A 27,649-nucleotide genomic window follows, 5' to 3' on the forward strand; every position below is an offset into this window, starting at 1 on the left:
TGCAATAAATCATTTTTGATACAAAATAAATATATATAGTACATTCTTAATGTATATATTTTTCTGTAAATAATTCTTTTTTACCTGTTTGACATTGAGCATGCTTTCTGTTGTATCTGATCAAAAACACTAAATCATTTTACCTGCTTTATGATTACACATGCTTTGCCATGTAGCTCTTATATTACATACAGATTTTAATTTTGTGCTCTCTGGGCCCAGGTTGAGACTGAAAAGTGTGCTCCTTTCATCCAATCAAACTAGTCCTTTTATAAAAATCAACAAAGTAAATAAATAAAATATATCGGAATAAGTCTCAGATAGATGTCAACTTTCCAGCCAGCTCTAAATAGCAGTCAGAGAAACCTGGGGTATGGTTAATTTCCACACTGTGACCATCCTCAAGAGGCAGTTAAGGACAGCATAATCCACACCATCTTCAAATGTTCATCTTTCAAGCATAATACCAAAGCAGCCCCCAACAAACATTCAAAAGAGCACTCAAAATGCATGTAATGTATCCATTTACAAGAACAAATACAGGGTGACAGTTCATTATCAAACGAAATATGACATCACTATCACAGACCAACAAACACAGTCTGGTTTAAAATGAATTGTAACAATATAATATATGGCAATGCCTTTTCTATTTAAACATCCAATATTACAGTGAGTACCCTCATGCAGTTGTTTTATGTTTATCATATGGATCATTGCTGCAGGACATTCACAGAATGGGAATGTACCAAGCAGTGGAGCCCTAACTACAAACATGGTTGGAGATCAATATCATGCTTTGCCATCCTGCAGTAGCAAAAGTCTGTCCTACTTCTTGATTGAGCATCTTGTCTATAATGGATAAAAAGGTGTGTATGGAAGCTCAAGTGGCAGCTTCATGAATGATGTCGGTAGAAATATTGATATATATAGATATTGTATGATAGAATGACTTTATATAACCCTGTCTCAAACAGACAAGGCACTTTCCCCTGCCATAGTTGCAGTAGATGCAACTATATTACCAAAGAACAACCATTTAAACATCCAACCATGGATTATATATTTACTCCACACTTTTTTGCCAACTGCAATACCCGCAACTTAATATACCTTGCCACATGTGTTAAATGTCAGGCATTCTATATAGGATTAACAAAAAGGAAGCTTCAGGAGCGCATTTATAACCACCTGTATGATATCAGGAAGAAGGTAGAGACGAATGCGTTAGCAAAACATGTTATGGAATTTCCATCACATTCCTTTAACTTCAGAGTGTTGCAAGTAGTCACTGATAATGGCAGGGATGGTAACAAGGAGAACAATCTGGCTATCAATGAACTGAATTGGATCCTGAAATTAGGAGCACATTTGACACCAGGAATCAATAATTTTATATCTATAAAGCCAGTTTTGTTATCTAGGTAGACAGAAAACTGCCCCTGTGCATATATAATATTTTTATATAATATATTCTACTTTTTATGCATGCTTACAATTGTGCACTCATGATATCAGCTAGATAATATATGAATATATTTATCTATATGTTTTCTATGTATTGTTTTCATACATATTTGTTACATAGATTTTTCAGTGCATTACTGTCCGTTATCATAGACTAACATTTTGACCTAAGGCATTAATATTCTTGCATATATACTCTCCATATAAGTGACATAAACAATATCCAGCTTCATATTGTAAACAATTTTATAGGCTGATGCAAAAACAAACATATATATGTTTGATTAATCTACACCATTTCTCATAAGCCTCATATATAATATGATGGCAGTTATTATTTCTTGTTTCAAATCTACGCTACATCCAGCTAGCTAGTCCACTCGTAAAAAAATTTCTACTTCCGTCATTGTCTGTCCACTTGAGAAATGCAATATTCTAAAAAATTTTTGAAATTCAAGATTAGACACACTTTTTATAAGAAATATGGAACTGCTTATATTAACGCTTCGCCTTAAGAGCTTTGTTTTCCATCTAGTCAGTGTACATATCATGGTACCATATATTAATATTAATTGTAAATGACAAAAACACTGATTTTAAGAAGATGTTATATGGGGGGAAAAAAACTTATATGCTTAATTCTACTTTTGCTCTGTTGTCAGTTAACAAGAGCAATACATGCATTTCATGCTCATACAAGCAATGTTTAAGTTGAAGTTCATGTCCGAGATCTGACGGACACTCATTTAGGACTTTAATCTTGTATCACACTCATTGAGCATATGATGCATAGGCTATTAAGACCATTTTGGCCTTTAATTTTCTATGTTTAGCTGACTACATTTAGTAATTGTCAGCGAGACCTCTTTATGCACGTATCAAAGAAATACTGAATGTATGAAAAGTTTTCACAGTATGTTTTATATTAGATTATAGGTTTACAGTACTCTACTCTTAAGTTTTAAAAAACTCACAATTGATTCATGCATTTATAAAGCTAAGCTTAATGTCATGTGATTTTTTGGATAAACTTGGCATCTACCTGTGAGATCTTGTTTGTTTCAGCGGCGAGATTTTCGCTGCCTAATGAGTACGCTTACAAAGCGCACAGAATCAAAACACACAGGTTTTAAGCATTGAATCGTTTAATTGATTTCCCGCGTTTCAGCGGTTATATACCAGAATTTTTGTATTTTTAATTGATATCTGATGAAGCGTGGACTTACCACGCGAAAGCGCTTATTTTTCTACATTTTAATAAATACCTCTTTGGATTCTACAACGGATTGCTGACAATTTTTTCAGTCTGAATACCTGTGGTTTATACAGAACAATTTCTTGTGCATTCCTTGTGGTTGGCTCCTCACTTTTGTGCTTTCATTCTACATTTTTTTGGTGAGTGAACCATTTAACAGGGACACCGACTATATTTTCAGTCAGAATGGGAATGTACCAAGCAGTGGAGCCCTAACTACAAACATGGTTGGAGATCAATATCATGCTTTGCCATCCTGCAGTAGCAAAAGTCTGTCCTACTTCTTGATTGAGCATCTTGTCTATAATGGATAAAAAGGTGTGTATGGAAGCTCAAGTGGCAGCTTCATGAATGATGTCGGTAGAAATATTTTTGAAGACTGCAGTGGTGTCAGCTACCTTAGCAGAATGTCATGAGAGAGTGGGCCCTGGCGTGCCCAGTCAGCATTTTGCTACACTTTTCATAGCAGGAGGTAATACAGTTTGTCAGACATTTGGAGAGCTTTTGTTTAATCACTGATCAACCTTGCTTATCTGGCATGAAGTAAACAAACAACTGCTAATTTTTCTTGACATTCTTGGTCCTCTTTTTGTAACACCTCAGCTGTCTGTATTTAATACATGATGTGAAAGAGCTTCTCCCCCTTATCCTCAGACTTTGGATAAAAAACTGGAACAGGAGTATATTGATTAAAGGATAGTTCAGACACCAAATTGGGCATAAATTAAAGCTTCAACTTGAAAGATTCCTTGTTCTTGTAGAAGGTAATATAAGGCTTCCTGCACATAAAGCCCTACAATTCAGAGACCCTTCTAGATTAAGTGACAGCAACTGATAGGAGAATATTCCATAATAAATATTTCAGTTCTGCTGTGGTGGCCTGTACTAAGGGAGGCACAGTTTGTTTCTCCATGACAAATTGTAGGTCCCAAGTTGGAGAGATAGGACACCTAGGCAGCAGGCAGGGAAAGTATCCTTTAAGAGTTGTTTATCTAAGGTATTAGGAGAAAGCAGGGCATCCAGTATTGATGTGTACCACAACAGGCCTTGCTTAAACAGGTCTGAAAGGCAAATTATTGTAGGATATCTTTTTTTACTGACACTAATGTGACAATCTAGTCTATTTATTAGATGTGACTTCCTAGTAGTTGTTATTATTTGTGCTCTGAGAATATTTAGTTAAAATTAATGGCTGTGTGATGTCAGTTTGTCTTCCATGATCCTGAGGCTATTATTATTTGGAACCAAGTTTCTCATCTTGATGGGTGATAAGTTTATAGTGAAATATAAAAAACACTGGCTTTTCTGTTGCCATTTGAACCAAAGAGGTGAACCAGACTTGTTTCTCCTTGTCAGAGCTATGAGATCTGCTCTCTCTCTTCTTACCTTTAACAACACTTTTAAGATTAGATATCAGAGAGACGGCAAAGATAAGGTCTTGGTGCCATTTGATTAAATAATGCATTTGTTGCTAGTACCAATGGTCACAGTGTCCTGGGGAAGAAGGTGGATATCTAAAGCTTTACATGAGATGCAAACAGGTCTATCTTCCAGTAAATTACAGTTGGGTTTAAGAATTCTTACCAGAAAGAACAGCAGATCTTCAAAGAGAAGCCACTGCAACAGTAAATCCTAACATTTAAGTTTTATACCTTTTATGTTCTCTTTATCCTTGTTGTCAGAGTTTTCATGAGCTTTACTTCTTTCCCTGTCAGAGCCTATACTGGGATGTTAAGTGCTCTCATATAGTCAGAACTGCTAATAGCCGCCTTCTGTTCTTCAAGCTTTTTCTGAGCCCCTTAGGAGATTAGACTGCATGTAGCTCTTGTGCTAACTGCTAAAAGATACTCATAATAATAGAACAAGTGAAATAACCCAAATAAGATAATAAAGAGCAAAATATTAAAATCTTTCATGGGGTATGGAGGGGAAGAGAGGGTAGCTTTAATGTTAGTGACATCTCCTTAAACATCTTCTATTGTGTTACACATTGTTGCATGCAGCTGCACTACAATCCATATGGAGGATCCCTCTAACAGTACATTATAACATCTGGAGCAACTCTTGTGTAGTGTTACCATGCTCTTGGGAAGTAGATAGCTACTATTATGCATTCTTTTTCTTTCTTAAATGAAAGAAATTGTTTATCAGTTCTCTAGTTTCTTTTGTTTTCCAGGTATAATATCTGAGTGGTCTGTGTACTTCTACTTGATGTATTCAATGTTTCATCATTCTAGTAGTTTACATAAAGGACTGGCAGACAGATACACTGATTAAAAGAGATTTCTAAAACCCTTTTAGGAATGAGAAGGATTAGTCTTGAGTGACACTTTCATTACTGAGTATGAATTAGAAGTTATGTACCTACCATAACGTTCCATGTTAGTTGTCTTCTTCTCGCCTTCTTTCTTGCTGGATGGGTTCGGAGCCGATCCTCGGCTCCGACTCGGCCACTCTAAAAGCTCAAGAGCTAGTTCCACCGGCTCGAGGCTCCCCTATATCCCACAATGCTAGGCAGTAACTCCTCAGATCTCGTTTGAAAGCTAAGGCCAGCAATAAAATTCCATAAGGAACCAAGAAAACTCCTCTAGGTCTGTCCTGGCTAGGGGGAAGGAGGGTGGGACGCAAGAAAAAAGGCGAGAAGAAGACAACTAACATGGAACGTTATGGAAGGTACATAACTTCTAAATGTTAAGTTGTCAATCTCGCCTTCATTCTTGCTGGATGGGACCACGTCCCTAGCACCTTGTCCCGGGTGGCCTATCGGAACAAACTCTTGAGTACAGTGGAACCAAAGTTGGTTCGGTCTCTAGAGGCCAAGTCCAACTTATAATGAGAAATGAAGGTATGGGGAGAAGCCCAAGTAGCTGCAGAACAAATCGAATCAATAGGCAGCCTATCTTGGAAAGCTATAGAAGTGGCTAAAGCTCTAGTTGAATGAGCCCTGGGTTTGGATGGCAACCGTTGATGTCTTATCTCATACACTAGGGTAATCAACGAAGTAAGCCATCTAGAGAGAGAGACTTTAGAAACTGGAAGGCCCATTCTACCTTCTGCATAAGAAACAAACAGTTGGTCAGATTTCCTGAATTGTTTGGTCCTGTCTAAATAGTACCTAAGTTGGCGATGAATATCTAAACAGTGTAACTTTTGTTCTGACCTATTAGAATAATTTGGGAAGAAAACAGGAAGCTCAATGGTTTGATTCAAATTTGCCAATGAAGCTACTTTGGGCAAAAAAGACGGGTTAGTACTCAAGGACACCCTCTCGTTATGAAATACCAGATAAGGGGTCGACTACACAGAGCATGGAGTTCGGAGACTATTCTAGCTGAGGTGATAGCTACTAAAAAGAATGTCTTCCAAGAAAGTAACTTTATAGAACATGAAGCCGCAGGTTCAAAGGGGGGAAGAATTAAGGATGTCAGAACCAAGTTGAGATCCCATTGAGGAGGAGGATCTCTGATGGGTGGTTTGAGGAGAAAAACTCCCTTTAAAAAAGCCTTGCAGAGTTTGTGAGACATAATGGAGGACTCTGAAACTCCAACATGAAAGTTCGATATTGCTGCCAATTGAACTCTAATGGTAGATGGGGACGAACCTGAGTGGAAAAGTTCGGCTAGAAAGTCTAGAACTGTTTGAATAGAAGCAGTGAAGGGATCTATATTCTTTGACTGCGCCCAATAGGAAAAACGTTTCCACTTGCTAAGATAAATCTTCCGAGTGGAAGATTTATGAGAAGCTATCAAGATATCTCTAACTGAGTGAGATATCAAAGGAAGCCTGGCTAAAGTCGGAATTGGAGGAACCACGCTGTGAGGTTCAGAGAGGGAAGGGAGTGGTGCAACTGACCCGACTGATGGGTCAAGAGGTCTGGAACTGGGTCCAGATGCCAAGGTTGTTCCAACAGATAATGGTGGAGAAAAGGGAACCAAACCTGTCGAGGCCAGTAAGGGGCAATGAGGATCATGGAAGCTTCCTGAGTGATGGCTTTCTGTATCAGCTGGGATATCAGTGGGAAGGGAGGAAAGGCATACAGAAGTCCCCGGGGCCAAATGTGTACTAGAGCGTCTCTGCTGGGGTGGCCTGGTTGGGGAAAGAGGGTGAAAAAATCGTCGCACTTGCTGTTTTGGGGAGTAGCGAAAAGGTCGCAGCAAGGCCTGCCCCACTTTCGAAAAACTTTCTCCAACACTGAATTGTTCAGAGACCACTCGTGAGGCATGAGAATAGCTCTGCTCAATTTGTCTGCAATCACAATGGACTTCCCGGGGATGGGCGTTGCTAACAGAAATCGCTGAGAAGAAATCACCCATTGCCACAGTCTGAGTGCCTCTCGACATAGGGGGTAAGATCTGGTTCCGCCTTGTTTGTTGATGTACCACACTACAGACATGTTGTCTGTTTGAATTGCTATAGTTCCCTTGGGAAGAGAGTCTTGTAGGGCTTGCAACGCTAGAAGCACTGCTCTCATGTCTAGGACTTTTATGTGCAAGTGGCACTCGAACGGTTGCTACATGCCCTGGACTGTCCTGCCCTGGAAATGCCCCCCCCCCCACCCGATCAGGGAGGCGTCCGTTGTCACTGTCGCAACCGGAGGGGGAGGGACGAAAGGTCTCCCTAGGAGGAGCTGAGGAGATGTGATCCACCAATAGAGATGATTCTTGCACGACTGAGTTATCCGAATAGGATGGGACATTGGGAGACTTTGGTAAGACCATTGTGTGAAGAGCATCCATTGTAAAATTCTCATATGGAAGCGAGCTAATGGTAGTAGAGGGATGGCCGCCGCCATAATCCCTAAGACTTTCAGGATCAGTCTGGCTTTGACTTTGTTGCTCTGCAAGACAAGAAAGACCTGTTTGTGTATGTCTGCTATCCTCTGCTCTGTGAGTCTGGCTAACATCTTGACTGTGTCTTGATTTGCGCCTATGAAGGTAATAACACGACAAGGCGACAAGACAGACTTTTCATAGTTTATTGATATGCCTAGTGCCTGACATGTGTGAAAAGTGTAGTCTCTGGCGAGAAGTAAAAGATGCTTGGTGGGGGCTGTAAGGAGCCAGTCGTCTAAATAAGGAAACACCTGAAATCCTTGTCATCTCAGATGAGAGGCTAACACTGCCATGCATTTGGTAAACACTTGGGGGGCTGTAGTGAGACCAAAGGGCAGGGCTCTGAACTGAAAATGACTGGTTCCCAGCCTGAAGCGGAGAAATCTCCTGGAGCGTCCACTCATCTTGATGTGATAGTACGCATCCTGGAGATCTATCGAGCACATCCAGTTGTCCCACCCCAAAAGGGGAAGAATGGACTGCAGCGTGACCATCTGGAACTTTGTTTTCTTGACAAACTTGTTCAAGTTGCTGAGATCCAAAATGGGTCTCCAGTCCCCTGTTTTCTTTGGAACCAAAAAGAATTTGGAGTAGATTCCGGATCCTACTTGGTCTGCTGGAACTGGTTGAATGGCTCTTTTTGCGAGCAGCTTTGAAATTTCTAATGCTGCTTGCTCCCTTTGACTGGGTGGAACGCCTGGAAGGGATTTTTTGGACTGCTTTGGAATGAAAAGGAAAGGGATTCCGTAGCCTTCGGAAATGATAGACTGTACCCACTTGTCTTGAGTTAGGGATAGCCAGGCTTTTGGGTACAGTGACAACCTTCCCCCGACTGCCTCCAAAGGTGGGCAGTCGGGCAACACCTCAGGGATGCTAAAAGGGCTTGTCGGAAAAGGATTCTCGACTGCCCTGATTCTGCGGGCCCCCTCTGCCCCTGGGACGGCGTCTACCATTGTTGTTCCCCCCTCTGCCTCTAGAGGAGAAATGACTCTGTGCGTCAGGCAAGTCTCCTTGAGATTGTTTGCAGAACCACATCTTTCCCCCCTTCTGACCTTTGGGGTAAGGTCTAGAAGGAGTAGAAAAACGGACTCCGACGGCAGAAAGAGTCTTGCCATCAGTCTCGCACCTAGTCAGGGTTTCCTTCACTTGAGGACCAAAAAGGGATGATCCATCAAAGGGGGAATTAGTGAAGGACGCCTTAAAGGGGTCCGCAAAGTTACAAAGCCACATCCAGGCATGCCTACACAAGGCTACACCTGTACCTGCCGCTCTACTTGCTCCATCCGCCGCATATGAAAGGAGGCGCATGGAAGAGTTGGTTATAGAATTAAGGGTAGCCAGCTGAGAGTTCATCCTGTCCTGAAAACCCGCAGCTGTTGGGTCCGTCAACATTTCACTCGCTTCTTTGAGTAAATCCCTCTGAAGACGAGTAAAATGACACAGGTAATTCAGCGATCTCATAGTAAAGGTCGCTGACGAGAACATCCGCTTCCCGTACCTGTCCATCGACCTAGACTCCTTGTTAGGAGGATGAACAGGCACCAAAGGATCAGCTAACTCCTTCTTGGTAGCCGCAGCCACCACCATAGCATCAACAGAGATGCCTTTGGTCAGAAATTCTTTATCCTTGGGGGCCATGATGAACTTTGATGGTCTCCTGGGGGTGGGTTCCACTGAGTCAGGAGCCACCCAAGCCTTCTTTGCCACCACTTGCATAAGGGGGTCAAAGGGAGGGGACACCCAGGAGGTGGAAGGGCGAGAGCCAAACGCCTCAAGATACACTGATTCATCCTCTGAAGGGTTGAGGGATGGCCAATTCCCCCTCTGTTTTAAGATTTCAAGGATGTCTACAAAGGAGACATCTTCAGAGGGGGAACGAGGGGAACCTTCAGAATCCTCTAAATCAGTGTCAGAGGTGACAGACTCAGGGGAGTCAATGTGCTTCCTCTTGCACTGCCTCTTCCTAGGGGGCTCTCCTACAGAGTCAGGACAGGCCTCGGAAGAGGAGGAGATCCCCACAGGGGAAACTTGAGGAGCTGGCTCTCTACGGTCGGGGATGAGAGAGTGAATAGAAATCACCGGAGGCACCATAGGGGGAGGGGCAGAAAGAACCGACTGTGGAGTTGAACCTGGTTCCAACACGCTCCTCATGACCTCGAAGGCACCCCTGTCAGGCAGAGCCGGAGGTCTCCATTCCGAAAAATTGGAAACCTCCCCCGGCACCGACAGTGATGGCTCCGAGGCCGATGTCGGAGCCAAACTCACCAGCGCCGAAGCACCGAGAGGGAGAGCGGGGTCAGACAAGGGTCCGATGCCACCCGCCCCCTCGGAGCCGACAAGGGAAGTCCGGTGCCGAGATTCTTCCAAGGAAGATATCGGAGCCGACGACGGAACCGAAGACAAAGGTATCGGTTCCGATGCTACCACAGTCTCGGGTCCGAGCCGCCCCGGCTCCGAACTCAAAAGAGTCAGAGGAGGAATTTGAGTGATAGGAGTAGGTCTCGACTGTTGAGTCAGACTTTGAAGCATCTGGGCTAATGCCTCGGACTTAAGAAGTCGACTCACTACTCTCTGAAGGTCATGGTCCGATAACCTGGAAGACCTAGAAGAGTGGGATCTATGGCTCCATTCAGACAGCAAGGGTGATGCTGGAGCCGAATGAACGGAGCCAATAGATGGAGATCGGGACCTTTTTCTAGATGTCGGTTCTGATAAAATAATCGGAGCCGACAGAGTAATGTCTTCCTCGGCTCTGGCCGGAGCCGAGGACACTGTAGGGGCTTGTATTCGAGATTCATCGGCTCCGGCCAGAGCCGATGTTCGAATAGCTTTAGGGCCTCCAGAAGACGGCTCAGATGCTGGAGCCGAAGGTCTGGAAGACTTAGAGGGTTTCCCCGATGACTGAGTCGAGGGACCCTCAGGCTTAAGTAAGCCCCTTAAAATAAGTTTATTTTTTCGCTCCTGCAGGACTCTAGGGCTGAAGCCATGGCAAACAGCACATGAGTCCTGCAGGTGCAAAGGTCCCAGGCAGTATACACAAGAAGTGTGACCGTCTGTCAGAGACATCTTCTGACAGCACGAGTCACACTTCTTAAAGCCTGAGACCTTTGATTCCTTAGACATATCTAAGGGAAAAGTGTAATCACACAAGCACACACACACACACCGATTACACTTAGGAGTAATTTAAAACTAATTTAAAATAAATGATAGTAACTAGAAATAAAAAATCCCTACAAAACACAGTCAATCACTAGGAAGGGAGGGACTGGGCCTAGGGCCCGAGGGAAAAAATCTAGAGATTTGTGGAAAAAAGGGGGTGGAAAGTTAACGGGAATGGGATAGACTATTTCCAAACTAACTATATATATAAAAACTAACTTTAACAGGGGAAAAAGGGCTAAGAAACTAGTTCTTTACCAAAAACTAACCTGAGCCAGTAGGAACACACCTCGATCGCTGTAGCGGCAAATGAGATCTGAGGAGTTACCGCCTAGCATTGTGGGATATAGGGGAGCCCCGAGCCGGTGGAACTAGCTCTCGAGCTTTTAGAGTGGCCGAGTTGGAGCCGAGGATCGGCTCCGAACCCATCCAGCAAGAATGAAGGCGAGATTGACAACTTAACATTAAGGTGTTTTAAACTTGACAGCTTGTAACACTGAAGTTCTCTAGCCAGGTGTAACAGAAACTATAACAACTATCTTCCAGGAAAAGTATTTTCCACTACATTATATGCAGTTTCAAAGAGTTGTAGATGCAGTTTGTTCATCATTAACCTGTGAAGAAGAAGAAGCATATCTTTTTTAGAAGTAAGGACTTCACAAGTTAATATAATGTAACTGAATCTGAGGAACAGATGGTAAAACTCTCATATTGCTATTATAGCTGATTTATGGACATTGCTAGAATAATATGCTAAGTTGGAATCAACCATTCAAGATGGTTGCCTGTATGAACATGTGAATTGCACTCTTGCACTTTTTCAATGAAATGCATCAGAAGGACCTTCTGCAAGTCTGTATTAGTCAGGCACTGCACATTGTGTATATGTACTGTTTTTTGTCAACTGTTTCCAGGTGCACTACCACTATTCTCTTAATCACACTCAGGACCTCACAAATGTTTGCCCAACATATTAGATTACTTTAACTGAGATTGCAGAGCTATGACTTGAAACAGCTGCTTATATACTCTGTTCTTGTACACATAGCTCAACTACATTTCAATCACTAACTTTTAACTTGTGCCCAGAAAATGACAGCAACACACATGAATATTTACTCACCTTGCAGTTAAAGATCAGTAATTTGAAATAAATGAAGATATTATGCTATGCTATGTTCCAGTGTCTAGCATAAACATAAACGTTTTACCATTCATTCGTAGTTTCTTGGTCCAGACCACTTAAAATAGTTCAGAGCTCTACTATTAGGCTTTCTGTCACACAGCTCATTTTTAGAGTCTCTGCATTTGCAGTTATCTCTCACAATATTCACAAACTGCATTGCTGCTGTCTTCACAAGTTCCTTTGTGCTTGATCATTTGATTTGACAAATGTAGTACTTTGTGGTGTCTTTCTGGCACTTTTTTTCATGCCTGCAGCCACAGCTTTTACAGTGGGTGTGCTGCTTAGCTGTACATTTCTTACCAAGCACCATATTAATTACCATAGTGGGAGATGGTACAGTATCCAGTTTATTTTATGTTTATTAGTTTCCATTTTTTGAGGCTTATTTTCACTTTGCTTTCATACTCATTGTCAATCTTACTGACTTCTTATTCTTCAGTAATAGATTTTAACAGTACAAGTGACAATTCAGTTTGCAGGACGCACACCCATGCTTTTCAAGTGCAGAGTAAGGCTCTCTTAACAGTCTGCCTCTTATATGATCTCTTACTCTGATTAAGGAGCCCCACACTTATCAAATTCACAGTTACACACTCTGCGTACACACTCTGCGTCTTAAGTGAGTAATGTATGCATTGATATATGCTTGACCCCCATTAATGTTTCACACAGGGTACACTCTTCTTTGGCTCACTATAGTCTTACAGTTTACTTTTCAGAGCTGCCAACGTGTGTCTCAGTACCTTCAGACATAAAGTATTAAATAATCTGATGGCTTTGTCACCTGTGATATGAAGAAACATGATATACTGGGCATCCCCCCTGGATTGTCTCCTGGGGCCACTCAGAGTAAGGTAAAGCTCAGACCTTTGAATCCAGGACTTCCAGTTCTCTATCAAGTTCCTCTGCAACTTCAGAAGTCTTTTGAGGATGAATGTTCACCATATCAAGCCAAAACCAAAGAAACTACTTTTCAAAAATTGAGTTTAGTGTACTACACTCTGTGAAAATACACATTTTTGAACAAATTGCAGGAACAGGTACTGACTCACTGTTTGAAAAACAAATTACTGTGTTGAATTTTCAATAGAAATTCAAAAACAAAACTCATGCAAAATAACTTTATATGCCCATCTTTGATTTAGTTGTTCCATTCTGACATAAACAGTGAGACATCTATTAGAAGACAGCAGACCTACATACAGGCAAGGGGGTCCAAATGGAGAAGTGATGAAATCAGCAAGCAAAGGAGAGTAGTATTGCTGGAATTGAATTCATCCTCAAATCTTGGTAATTACCTTGACAAGGTGTACCCTGTTTTTACAAAATCTCACCAAGATGACATGGATACATAGATTGTATTTTATATAACATATATCACAAACAGAAGTAGGTTAAAAATATAAAAAGACAGCTGGGTGCACTAGTTTCAGAATAAAAAAATGCTCAATCCTGGTAGGTGCACTGGTGTGCTGGGACTGGAAAAAATGACAGTGTAGAATCCTCAAGACAAAGAAACATTCCTACAATGGGGTTACGACAAGCTCAGGAGGGAGAATGGCCCCCTTGTTGTAGAAGGAAGTAGTAGTCCACAAAAAAAAAAAAAAACTGACAAGCTAAAAAAGAGCCATAAAGATGGTAGAGTGGACTATTGAGGATAAGAAAGAAATTATACATTGTTTCTATTATGCAAGAAGCCCGGAATTTTAGAGAGAATATATACAAAAATATTAATAGAGAAATTTGAGGAAGGAAAAATACTTGCACGAGAAAAACTGTCAAAAGCTTTAAATGCAAATTTGTCTTCAATAATACAACAGATTCATGAAAAATATTACATAGACCAAAAACGTTGGGGCGTTTGGAAAAAGAAGTGAATAAGAAAATGCGAAAATATAAAGAACAAAATCTAGAGATTTTTGAAAGGTATAAAAAAGAAATATGGACATGGGAAAGAAATAGATCTGATATGGTGTAATATTTTGCAAAGCAGAAAGCCAAATTAATAAAAACAAAAAAAAAACATGATCCAAAGATATTCAAAGAGAAATACAGGCAAAAGTACCCAAATAAGAAAAATTTCACAATACAAAAATAAAATAACAAAGGGGAGTTGTAGAACAGAAGATTAGTAAAGTAGAAGTTAAAAAACGAAAGCTGAAGTTATGGAATACCTGTGGTGAAGTGAAGAATTTAGAGTAGAAAGTCAAACACAGGTTATGTCACAGCATGATGGAACAATGACTCCCCCAAGTAAGAAGAAACAGGAGGAGTGGGAGATTATCTGAAGGAGAAATATGGACATAGGAAAGAAAAAGAGATGGAATATGGTCCAGTATTTATGCAAAAGAGAAAGCAAAACTAATCAATACAAAAAGCAGCACCAAAGATATTTGAAGAAAAATACAGTCAAAGGCATCCAAATATAGAAAATTTTACAATACAAAAAATAAGAAAACAAAGGGAGAAAGTATAAAAGAGAATTAGTAATGTAGAAGTTAAAGAAACAGAAGCAGAAGTTATGGATTACCTACTAAATGAATGATTTAGTGGAGAAACTCTAACTCTAACATCACAACATGATAGAATAATGAATCCCCAAATTAAGGAAAAACCATGGAGTGGGAAGCATCTGATCAGTTGCCATATGAAGTGGAGCCTTCAGCAGGAAACGAGTACAGTTGTGCACAGCAAGGGAAGGAACAGGAAACTGTGGTAACTCTGATGCAGTCAGTGTTGTGGAGTGATAGGCCAGTGAGTTCCCATATGAAAGAACAATGGATGACACAGGATGAAGCTGAAGAGAATATAGCACAGGAAGATGTTCTGGAACCTTTTGTAGAATGCCCACAGGAAACAGAGAATAAAGAATGTGCCCTTAGTTAAGAAGGAAATGATCTAAGGGAAGAGTTACTTGATCTAATAGAGATGGATATACATAATGCATCAGAGACAATTCAGGTGTAGCTAACATTGGGTAAAACAGTGATTCAGGGTGTAGCCTGTTATACGTCCCCAACTATGTCCCAAGACATTCACTCCACGTTCCTAAGCACCCTGGAGAATATTAGGGTCCAACCTAACACACTCATACTGGGCGACTTCAACTACCCCTCCATTAACTGGGAAAACTACTCATGAAGCAAAACACTTGCCCAACGTTTCCTGGAATTCATTAATTCCAATGCCCTGGACCAGCCTGTTCTTACCCCCACTAGAGGTAGCAACATCCTTGACCTGGTCATTACTAACATGGCCGACTGTTGCTCTACACCAACTCCTCCCTGGTTAGATCCAACCACAAACTAATCACCTTGGAAATCCATAACCCTCCTACCCCCCTCCCCGCAAAGGTAACCACCATGAAAAACGTCTCCAAAGCTAACTTTGGGCTCCTAAGAACAGAGATGGCTAACTTCATGGCACCCATGCAAATGGAGAATAGTTCCATGACCGCCAAGTCATACACCAATGCACTGTACGAACACGTACACAAATGCATGGATCTCGTCATATGCAACAGAACCAAGATGCTCTCTTCCAAAAAAAAGGAAGCCAATCTGGTGGTCCCCTGCCATAAACAAACTCTACAAGAGAAGGAAAAAACTGATGCAGAATAAGGTGAAGTCCCAAGAATGGAAAAACTTCCTTATCAGCCTCAACAAAAAGTTGAGATCCTTCATCAAATCCTCTAAAGCTAGCTATGAAAACAAAACTGCAGCAGATAGTAAAGACAACCACAAGGCCTTCTGTAGTTATGTAAAGAACCTCCATGGCAACACCCAGATTTGCTCTGAGCTACTGCACAATGGTACCTCGTATACCAAGCCAACAGATATTGCCAATATACTGGCCAACAGATTCAGTGCCAACTTTTCCCCTCTCCCCCCCAAAGGACCAATCACAATACCAGTAGATTGCCAGGCACCAAGTATTACTGCTGTACAGGTTAAAGCAGCACTGTCCAAGGCCAAGAATACAGCTTCTATGGGACCTGACAATATCCCGGGCTGTGTTCTACATGAACTGCAGAGTGAACTGGCACCTCACCTGTGTGCCCTGTTCAATCACAGCATCACCTCAAGCTTTGTCCCTACCAAGTGGCACAATGCTATAGTCATCCCTGTCCACAACGGAGGAGTGACTACAGACCCTGGGAACTATCGCCCAATTAGCCTGACAAGTCTGATATGCAAAGCTATAGAATGCATCATCATGGACCTAATAAACAAGGATATAGGGAATCTCCAAACCCTGGAACCACACAGTTTGGTTTTGTGAAGGGGAGATCATGCCTGCTCAACTTGGTTAACTTCTTTGAATCAGTCACCAGAGCTGTGGATGAAGGCAAGGTAGGTCATACAGCCTATCTTAATCTGGCCAAGACCTTTGATACCATTCCCCACTCAGGAATCATAGAAACTCACTAAGCTAGGCATCAACACCTATATCACTAGGTAGGTTGCAAACTGGCTCACAGATAGAACCCACAGTGTGAAAGTAGCTGACTCCAAGTCAGACTGCCGATCAGTCATGAGTGGAGTCCCACAAGGATGGGTCCTGGGTCCTCTCCTGTTTGGTATCTACTTCTCAGGAGTCCAGTGCAACACGAAAGGAGTCTGGCTGACAAAGTTCAGAGATGATTGCAAGTTGGGAGCCATTATTAACTCCCTAAGTGATGTTGACCTCCTACAGAAAAGCCTCACTGAGCCCAATGACTGGTGTCAGATCCATGGCCTTAAGCTCAATGCCAAAAAATGTGTCGTCATCCCCTTTGGGAAAAACCCAGTTCCCATGAACTACCACATCGATGGTAGTCCACTGAACACAAAAAGCGTTATAAGAGATCTTGGAACACAGGCTGACAGCAACCTCTCTTTTGACCACCACACTGCCACTGTGGTCAGAAAGTCCTTCTATGTGGAACATCTCATTACTAAGGGTTTTGTATCCAGGAAGAAAGAGGTCATTGTTTCCCGCTACTCTTTCCTCATTAGGCCAATCATCGAGTACAATGTTCCATTTGGCATGTACCTCACTAGACACCTGCAACAACTGGAGAGGCCTCAAAAGTACCTCTCAAAGAGGATCCTAGGCCTTAAACACTTGTCCTATATGGACAGACTCAAAAAACTCCAACTACTCTCTGTCTCATATTGCCTACTTAGAGGCGATCTCTCCTTGACTTATAAAGCCATGTCTGACCCAGCTCTGTTAGAAATGCTACATCTAAAGAAATCCGAATCCCTCCGCACCACACGCTCCAGAGACCTCAACTTCATTACCACAATCAACAGAACGTGCTGGAGGGACAGGTTCATAACCCAGAAACTGCCAATGCTGTGGAACAGACTTCCCATACATGTCAAACAGAGCCCCTCACTGGCCCTCTTCAACAGAAATCTTGATGTGTGGATGGGAAATAGAAAATTCACTCTGGGGATCACTTCAGTGGCTCTACTCAACAGAGGCACTGGAATCTAAGGTTGGGTGGCATGATGCCAGGGTAATTCTATGGGCTAGGCTTGTACAGGCTCCAGGGCCATTAGCCTAGTACACACCTATGAACTTATGAACCTATATTAAGAGCAACAAAAGAAATAGAGTACAGAAAGTCAATAAGATCCAAAATGTTAGAAGTTTGATAAAACAAATGAACACAATAATCAATACTGTTTGTAGAAATTCATGCAACATAACAAAAGTAAATTGGATCTATTACTGTGCAGCCAAATTAATAACAGATGATCTTACCACAAAGACATAGGGCAGTAAAGGAAAGGAAGGGGAGAAATCAAATGCCATCATGGAAGTATTGAATAAAGAAAACTATAAAGCGATTAAGACAAGAAGTGTCACTGTTAAAAGAGTACAGAAGAAAGAACAGATCAACAAAAATATGCAGAAAGATAGGCATGATAAAAGCAATGCACAGTATCAGAATAGACCAGGATCTATTGTACACTATTGCAAATAATAAACTAATGATCTCAGCACAGGCAGAAAAACCTGGAAGAAATGCAAATAAATATAAAGGAAAAGTACAAAATAAGCAATTTATTGATGACCCAAAAAGTTTTATAGCAAAAAAAGAAGAAATAGACACATTTTGGAGAAATATCTATGAAGATCATGTGGAAAATAACAAAAAATGCAGAATGGATAGAAGTAAAAGAAAGAATAAGAAGTTCAAATGTACAGGATATGCAATTGGATGAAGTAACGGCCATAGAAATTGAACCAAAATTAAGAAAAGCTTCTAATTAGAAAACTCCAGGCCCACATGCAATACCTAACGTCTGGCTAAAAGTATTAATATTTTTCATGAAAATTTTAGCCATAAGTAAGAAACATTTATATGCTCGCCCCGAACAGGCGCCAACCTAGTTAACAACAGGAAAAACTATACTCCTCCTTAAGAGTGAACCTGCAAGATATCCTAAAAACTATAGACCAATAACTTGCCTTCCAATGATGTATAAACTAAACACTGGAATTGATGCTGACAGAGATTATAGTCATTTAGAAGAAAACTCAGTCATGGCAATAGAACAAAAGGGTAACAAAGGAAAGTCATAAGGAGCAAAGGATCATTTGTTGTTAAATAAAATCCTAACAGAATTGTAAAAAGGGGAAGAATCTAAGTACGGAATGGATAGACTACAAAAGAGAATTTGACAGCATTCCACATTCATGGATAAAAAAAGTGCTTACAAATGTATAAGATACACCCTACATTGATTGATTACATTACAGTGACCATGAAACAGTGGCAAACTACTCTGCAGCTAAGCCACAATAAAGGACAAATTATTATCCCAAGGATATAAAAATTCAAAGGGGGATATTCTAGGGTAACTCTTTGTCACCGCTGCTCTTTTGTCTTGCCCTTAACCAATTAAGCTGTCTACTTAGATTAGGTCATGGCTACAATTTGGCTCCTAGAAAACAACAAAGCGTAAATACTTCTCTTCTTCGTTTTGTGGATGATTTAAACTGTATAGTTCATCAGATAATGAACTGAAAGCACAACTGCAAGTAGTCAAAACTTTCTCTGATGATATAAGAATGTCATTTAGTCTTGATAAATGTGCAAAAGCAACCTTTAAAGCAGGATAGCTGCAGCACCAATAAAATATCAGTTTGGTACAGGAATGTGATGCAAAAAAAAAAAACGTGAGCAAGACAGAGTGTATAAATATTTGGGAACTGATGAAGTTTCAATAATAAAACATGAACACATGCGACTAAAACTCAATAAGGGATATTTTAGAAGACTAAAATTAATACTGAAAACAACCCTGACATCTAGGAACAAAGACCAAGCTATAAACCAATTTGCTCTTCCTGTTCTAACTTACACTTTTGGAGTGACTGACAGGCCCCAAAAGGTATTGGATTTGATGGACAGGAAAACAAGAAAAATGTTTCATGCTTATCAAATAATTTATAACAATCACTGTATATATAGATTATATATTCCCCATTCTGAAGGAGTAATGGGCCTCCTCGAAAATGATTATATGTATAGATCTGCAATCACAGGACTGCATACATTTCTGTTGACCTCACAAGATCCAAACATAGTGAAAGTTTTCAAACATGAAGAGAACAAGTCTAAGATGCCTTCCTTGCTTAGTTTAGCAGAAGCATATCTGTGTCAAGCAGGAATGAAAATCAACAGATGTAGATAAAAATCAGGCAGCAACTGAATGTGCCAAAATACAAAAGAAAGAATATAAGATGAAGGATCGGATTAGAAGGCAAGAAAAGTGGAAAATGCATAAATATATTTACAAGAACAAAAACTCCTGGAACAACTCCATGTCTTTCAGGATCCATTGCAGGAATGGTTAAGGAGAGGAGAATTTAAACCAAAAGACAAAAGGTTAATATTGGTGATCCAGGATAGTGGACTACATACACACTGGTTTACAAAGTCCACTGAACATGTGGGAGAAAGAGACAAATGCAGATTTTGTAAAACAGAATTGGAAACAGTCACACATCTTATTGCTGGGTGTGATACACTAATGGCAGAAGGCCTGTATACATAGCCGGCCTTAGGCATAGGCCAACTAGGCGGCCGCCTAGGGCGCCACTCTAGCAGGGGCGCTTTTCCAGTATTTATTTAGTGTAGGTAGACCAGGATGGGGATACCAGTTGGTGTGGTAGGGGGGCGCCGTGGAGCCCTTTTGCCTAGGGCACCAGTTGACCCAAGGCTGCTCCTGCCTGTATACTAAACGACATAATAATATAGTAAGACTGTTGCATTGCGGATTGTGCAAACATTATAATATTAAAGTAGTTGAGAAGCATTGAAACATGAATCACAAAGCATTATAGAAAATAATGAAGTTTATATCACATGGGATCACCCATTACCAGCAGTTCAAAAATATAGATGCAAGAAAACCAGATATAGTAATGTGACTCCATACAAATTGCAGGAGTCCATTCTGGGCACATTGCGAGTGTTGCAAAGAGCACTTTTGGCTAACATCAAAGACTGAAAAAATACTAACTTCATGAACTTTAATCATACTTTGACTTAGGAATGGAGTCTTCTCCCATTATGGTGTGAGTAACCCAAAAGTCTTGGAGAAATGAAACCACACAAAATAAAATAAGTACTTCTAACATCATCTTTGCTTTTCTATAACAGCATGTTGCAATTTCTACCAGTCTGACAACATATTGGATCTGCATTGGAACAGACTTGTTTTAGATAATGCATCAGACCAAAGCATGGAGGCCTTAGGAAACAAAAACCATACTCAGACAGCTAGTGTTCCACTAAGTCTTTTACTCACAGTTGTTTAGTTTTAAAGGTCAACCACACTGCATACCAGGTATGTGACACCTATCTAACTGTCTGACTCACTGTATTGTCTTTTTTAAAAACTAATGTTATAAAACTTTACAAGGTACAGGAAAAAGATCACCAGCATTAGGGCAGCAACAAAATCAGCAGCACATTTCAGAAATTTTCACACAGGACATTTTAGATGCTGCCCAATGATCAATACCAATGTTCTACAGTACACACCTTCCCAAAAAAAGTACAAGTCGTCTCACAGTCCAGAAGCAGGGGAGGTTTTAGCAGAGTTGTGCTCCAGGGGATTTTGTAACTGTCCAGTGATAGGATAACACTACTTGAAAAATCTGTCCAAGTGTTGCAATTTATTGTTGCAATGACTGCACAAAGAAGACAGTACAGCTATGTCCAAGAATACGGACCAAAACAACTTTAATCTTCAAGGAGACATTACTATAATAGCAATGCTACCTTGCCACCAGGGCCAGATCCAGCATTAGGCAACATAGGTAGCTACCAGTGCTGGCTGGCTGGGGGGACCTGGCCATGTATTAATTAAAAAAAAATGTTTTTCTACAACAGTACAAAAAAATACTTTCATGCTCAGTGTCTGAAAAGAAAATCAATATTGGTGCTTTAAGAGTTCCTGCTTGCATGTAATACTCCTGATTCTTCCACTGGCAGTTTCAACTTCAGCTATTGAGCCAGTGAGACTGGAGGAGCAGGCATGATGCACACACAGAGTGAATGACTTCCCAAGAGCAACTGGCGTTTGATTTAATCTCGCAGCTGGTGGGCAATCTTATTAAATACACAGCTTTGTGTAGCATTAGAACAGGAATTCCTTTTTCAGCAGCATTTGAACAGGCAGAGAAACTTGACTGGAATGTTTTGTGCATTAATGCAAGCAGGTATAAGAATTAGGTGTGTGTAGGTATGAGAACCAGAATGCTTTGTGCAGCAGCATTAGGAGGTATGTGGACAAGCAGGTACAGGAATGATTTTGTGCATCCAGAGGATGGAGAACTAGAATGCTTTTAGGGGTGTGTGTGTGTGTGTGTGTGTGTGTGTGTGTGTGTGTGTGTGTGTGTGTGTGTGTGTGTGTGTGTGTGTGTGTGTGTGTGTGTGTGTGTGTGTGTGTGTGTGTGTGTGTGTGTGTGTGTGTGTGTGTGTGTGTGTGTGTATAAAGCTCCAGTTGGTGACGGCTGTTTAGTTATGTGGCTGGTGAGACTCAAACCATGTACCTTGGCTACAGAAGCCAAGGACCTGAATTCTCCTCACCAACTGATAGACCTTCATTAGCTTTTTTCTTCAGTCTTAAGTAAATCATTAAGGATTACAGTCAGCCAACATCAGTCATTACAGTTTCACAGATTTTGTGATTCACAACATAAATATTGTGGAAAATCTGATTTTCTGATAACTTTTAATTAATTTAGATTAGTCTGTATTATTTGTCTCCAGTTTTGCAGAACATTCTAATTTTGCCTCATATTTATGCCCTGTCCTTGAGCATGTGACTTAACCAGACAGGGCTTTGGGGCAACTGGAAATCTGGGCTTGGCTCCTCAATACTCCCCTGGACTGCATTCCTAGTAACTATGGCCTATAGACCAGAATAATTATAGTATAAATGATGGACATTGATGGAGGTGAGAATCATCACATGGACCATGGTCATTGTATGGGATCCTTGGTTTCCTTAACGTTTACAGTGTGCTGGTTATTTAGCTGCAAATAAATTGGACAGCATGACGTCTATAAATTTAATATTAATATTTAACTATGAATATATTTTTAATTTAGCTTGGTTTGTGCAAGCACTCTGCACTGTGTTTGGGCTACAGTTGGACTGCAACCATAGTAAATATTGTTTGTCAGCCATCCTCTATTGCATATCTGAACTAGTTCAGAAAACATGATGGCAATATCACCAACACACCATTTTTAATACGATATTCTTCAAAGTCAGGAGGCACTTCATTTGTAAGTGAAAGAGTGAAATGCAAATTTCTTCACCAGCAACAACCTATGCATTAGTAATAGTTCTCTTTAATGTAGAATTATTTTTATTACTTTAACTTCTGCAGAGATTGTGCACATTGACTTAGCATATGCTATGAGCTGGTTAAAACGTCTTATGCTCTCATAAATACTTTTCTGTTCAAACTGTGCTACACCTGGTTGGATCTTGTGGCATGATTGTAGTGACCTTTACACAATTTCTTGTAGCTAATCCAAAGATATCAATAAAAATTATGGAATTTATTTCTTCTTATAATAAGGGGTGTACACTGTCAACAAAGTGGCTATAACTACTAGTAAGGGGTCTGTGCATGAAAGTACCTTATACTCATATCATCTGATCATTTTTAAATTGTCTTCAATCTGGCTTTGTGGCACCAGACTGTATGTGAGTGTGAATTAAGTAGCAATATTTTGTCTACTGTGTGTTTTTGTGAAACAAATTTGAAATAAGTAAGTTTGGTTATTATTAATCTTTTGCACACAAGCATCTGAAAAAGATGCAGTCAACAATGTAGCTATAATTGCTGGGTTTGGGGAATGTTAACAGATAAAAATGACTGATCCTGCTCAAATGTTAAAGTTAAAAAGTCATTGGTCTGTCTTTGCAAGATTAGTGTGCATTAGTATAAAGTAAACTGGAATACTTTACTGTGGCCGTTTTTATCACAATCAAACATGATGTGTACAAAGTCAATTGTGTGCCGGTAATTGTTGAGTACAGATATTTTTGGATTCTAATGACAAAAGAACCCCTAAATGATACAAGCTATTATGCTATGTTTCATACTAGAAGAAATTCCCTAGCCATAGGGTCCACACAGATAGAATATTGATCCTGGCATATATTTGGGAAAAGGTTACCATGTTCAATGCCTAAAGTACTGAAACCTTTTAAGTCTCTGCATGACCATAACATAATAAGCCAAGATATATAATGACATTGTTTACTGCCTAGGAAAGAAGAAAATTTAAAAGCACTGCCTTAAGTGCCAGTGATTTAACGTAGCCATCCACAAGCATTGAATGGAAAAATTCATACCATTCATTGCTACAGGGAGGATGGCAGTGGTTGTTAGTGCTCAGCACAGAAATCAGTCTGAAGGTCCTATGTGCAGCATCAAGTCTTTGCCAGAACACTATTAGAAATGTGAAATGCTGGCTTTTGTCAAGTCATGCTGCAGGTAAGACATATCAGAAACATTATTCTGGCCTTAGTGTATTGAAAACTCGTCCTCATTTAGCGATGCCCATACATTGTATCTTTCTTCTACCTCAGCAGATGGAAAGGGGCCTAGAGGAAACATGTGCCTGGCCTCCACTTCTAGGGGAGTGTATTCTACAATTTAGTTGCCACTCTTCCTCCCTGTCAATCCTTCAAAGTATACCCATGGCCAGTCTGATCATAGGGACAGAGCCGGAATCATAAAGCTGTATCTCAGTGATGGCACTTGGTGCCACAGACTATTTTCCCCATATCTCACTCTGCCCCAGCAGGATTTGAGGGTCCACCTGTGCCAAGGCTCATGATGCAGATCTTCATCTTCAGGTAACCTTGTGGATGCAGGATTATTTTGTTAGGGAACATATCCTGGTGCCAGAATTGAAACTGATGCAGATTTTTGAAGTTCTCATACACAGCCTTTAAAAGTATGCCTTTCAGCATAGCTTTACATCACCCAAAACCTGACATGTCTCTGTCACAAAGCTGACTCATACTATACATCTTCTCTTCTGTAGCTGGAGAATATAGGATATTTTTTCCCCTTTGACTTTCTCTGAGGAGTCTGAAGCCATTGTCTCTGACAGCAATAATGACAGTAAACCTCATCTCCTTCCCTGATGGCTCTCACTTGGAGAAACTTTGAGGATTATTAACTCTTCCCTGGACTGATTTATGGCCCAATTTATTCTAGCAAAAATGTTTTAATGTGTATCTGAGAAAGTAGGAAAGGGAACTGTGGCTCATCATACTATGCAACCATTGTGTCAATGCAACCAAAATGCACCCTGCTCTGAACTTGTACCTTCCAGGAAAAGGAATCCTGTGAAAGCCTGAGCTGCGGGGAACAAATTCCCAGAGAAGGCTGGTAGAATTTTTCAATTTCCCACAGCATTTGTTATGGCACCATAGTTCTCCTACAACGCAAGATATATGGCTAGGGGCCAGACTTTTGATTAGCAGCCACATATAAATTATAAACTTAATAATTAATAATAAATACTACAGTAATGTACTCAAATGACCTGACACTGAAGATAATTGCCACTGTTTTCCAAATTATAGTGCTAAGTAACACCCTCTCCTTAAATAATAAATAGTTATACATAATTAATTAAATACCAGTCACAAGACCGTACAACTGAAAAAATAAAAAATTTACTTAGATGATAAAGAAAGCAGTAGTACTGATACAGATTAAATATGATGAGGTAAATAATGAACAAAATATAAAAAAATAGAAAAGAATATAAAAACAATAATCAATGGGACAAAATTAATATTAAAGAGACAATCTCTAAGTTAGATAAGCACTTTAGCTGTCTCTTACTGAAGAAATACTGGACCTAACTATTCCAAGTTAGTAAAAGTACTATACAAGGTACAGTTGCAAATATAAAACCTTCGTAGATGTGGTCACCAAGATCTCCCAAGCAAAACTGACCGATAATGGCTCCAGAGCCAAATATATGTTTTACCTCATCATTTCTTTCCCACATACAAAAGTAGACAAAAATGTTTTCCATATTTCTACACAAGGAACACTGTCGGGATTCTCCATTTGAATACTAATGACTACTTTCTTAACTCTAGTCAGCTATTCCTTACAATAGACTTTTATTTGTACTTTTATAGCATTTGACTTTTTCACTTAAGAAAAGATTATATTTTACATTTAAAATGCAAATTTAATTTATTTATGACCTGCTAACTCCCTGTCTAACAAGAGTGACAGATTCACATCAAACACATTTCACATCCTGGATCTAATTGCTATGTTTTTTTTTTTTCAATAGAACAGGATTACAACTTCATGGTGGTGCAGTGGTTAGCGTTGTCACCTCACAGCAAGAGGTTCGCTGGTTTGATCCTCGGCTGGGGTGCCTTCTGTGTGGAGTTTGCATGTCCTCCCTGTGGTTGCGTGTGTTTCCTCCGGGTGGTCCAGTTTCCTCCCACATCCCAAAGACATGCTGTAGGTAGATTGGACACTCTAAATTGGCCCTAGGCATGAGTGTGTGCCTTCCGCGGAAAATTGGGTAGCGGGCTGGCAACTCAACACCATAAACCTCTGCTGCCAATCATGAGCGAACAAGTGATCCACTGTGGCGACCCCTAACCGGGAAAAGTCGAAAGAAGAAGGATTAGAACTTCAGGTATCATCTTTACATATTCCTTTTCTATATCCTATAACAAAACAAATACAAATACAATTCTCATATCACTGTTAACACCTTATATATATAATTTCATGGTGTATATTCTGTTACATATTTTTCAAAGCTTAACTATAGCTTACAAATGTGACAGCAGTCTGAAATAAGAAAGAGAAAATCTGCATCACATTTTAAATGTATCCTTACCTTCTTTAACAGTAATTCTTCCTCCTTAGCATCCTTTTCCCAATATACCCAGCATCCCTCCTCAGCACATGTCCAAACCAACTCAATCTCGCCTCTCTGGCTTTGTCTCCAAACTGTCCAACCTGGGCTGACCCTCTAATATACTTATTCCTAATCCTGTCTACCCTCATCACACCCACTGCAAATATTAACATACTTAACTCTGCCACATCCAGCTCTGACTCCTGCCTTTTTGTCAAAGCCACTGTCTCCAACCCATATAATATAGCTGGTCTCACTACCCTTTTCTAGACCTTCCCTTTCACTGTTACTGGTACTCGTCTGTCACAAATCACTCCTAACACTCTTCTCCACCTATTCCACCCTGCCTGTACTCTCTTCTTCACCTCTCTTCCACACTCACCATTACTCTGAACTGTTGATCCCAAGTATTTAAACTCATCCACCTTCGCCAACTCTACTCCCTGCATCCTCACCATTCCTCTATCCTCCCTCCCAATCACACACATATATTCTGTCTTAGTCCAGCTGACCTTCATTCCTCTCCTCTCTAGAGCATATCTCCACCTCTCCAGGATCTCTTCAACCTGTTCCCTACTCTCACTACATATCACAATGTCATCTGCAAACATCATAGTCCACGGGGACTCATTTCTGATCGTGTCTGTCAACCTATCCATCACCAGTGCAAATAAGAAAGGGCTCAGAGCTGATCCTTGATGTAATCCCACCTCCACCTTAAACGCATCTGTCACTCCTACTGCAGATCTCACTGCTGTCACACTACCCTTGTACATATCCTGTACCACTCTTACATACTTCTCTGACACTCCTGACTTCCTCATACAATACCAGAACTCCTCTCTAGGCACCCTGTCATATGCTTTCTCTAAGTCTACAAAAACACAATGCAACTCCTTCTGACCTTCTCTGTACTTCTCCATCAACACTCTCAGAGCAAACATTGCATCTGTAGTACTCTTTCCTGGCAAGAAACCATACTGCTGATCACTAATCATCACCTCGCTTCTTAACCTAGCTTCCACTACTCTTTCCCATAATTTCATGCTATGACTGATCAGTTTTATCCCTCTGTACTTACTACAGCTCTGCACATCACCCTTATTCTTAAAAATCGGTACCAAAACACTTTTTCTCCACTCTTCAGGCATCCTCTCACTTTCCATGATTTCATTAAACAATCTGGTTAAAAATTCCACTGCCATTTCAGCTAAACACCTCCATGCTTCCACAGGTATGTCATCTAGACCAACAGCCTTTCCATTCTTCATCCTCTTCATAGCTATCCTGACTTAAGTCTT

The sequence above is a fragment of the Protopterus annectens genome, chromosome 5.part1, assembly GCF_019279795.1.
Source record: "Protopterus annectens isolate FY-2018-M chromosome 5.part1, PAN1.0, whole genome shotgun sequence".
In the NCBI taxonomy this organism is placed as follows: Eukaryota; Metazoa; Chordata; order Ceratodontiformes; family Protopteridae; genus Protopterus; species Protopterus annectens.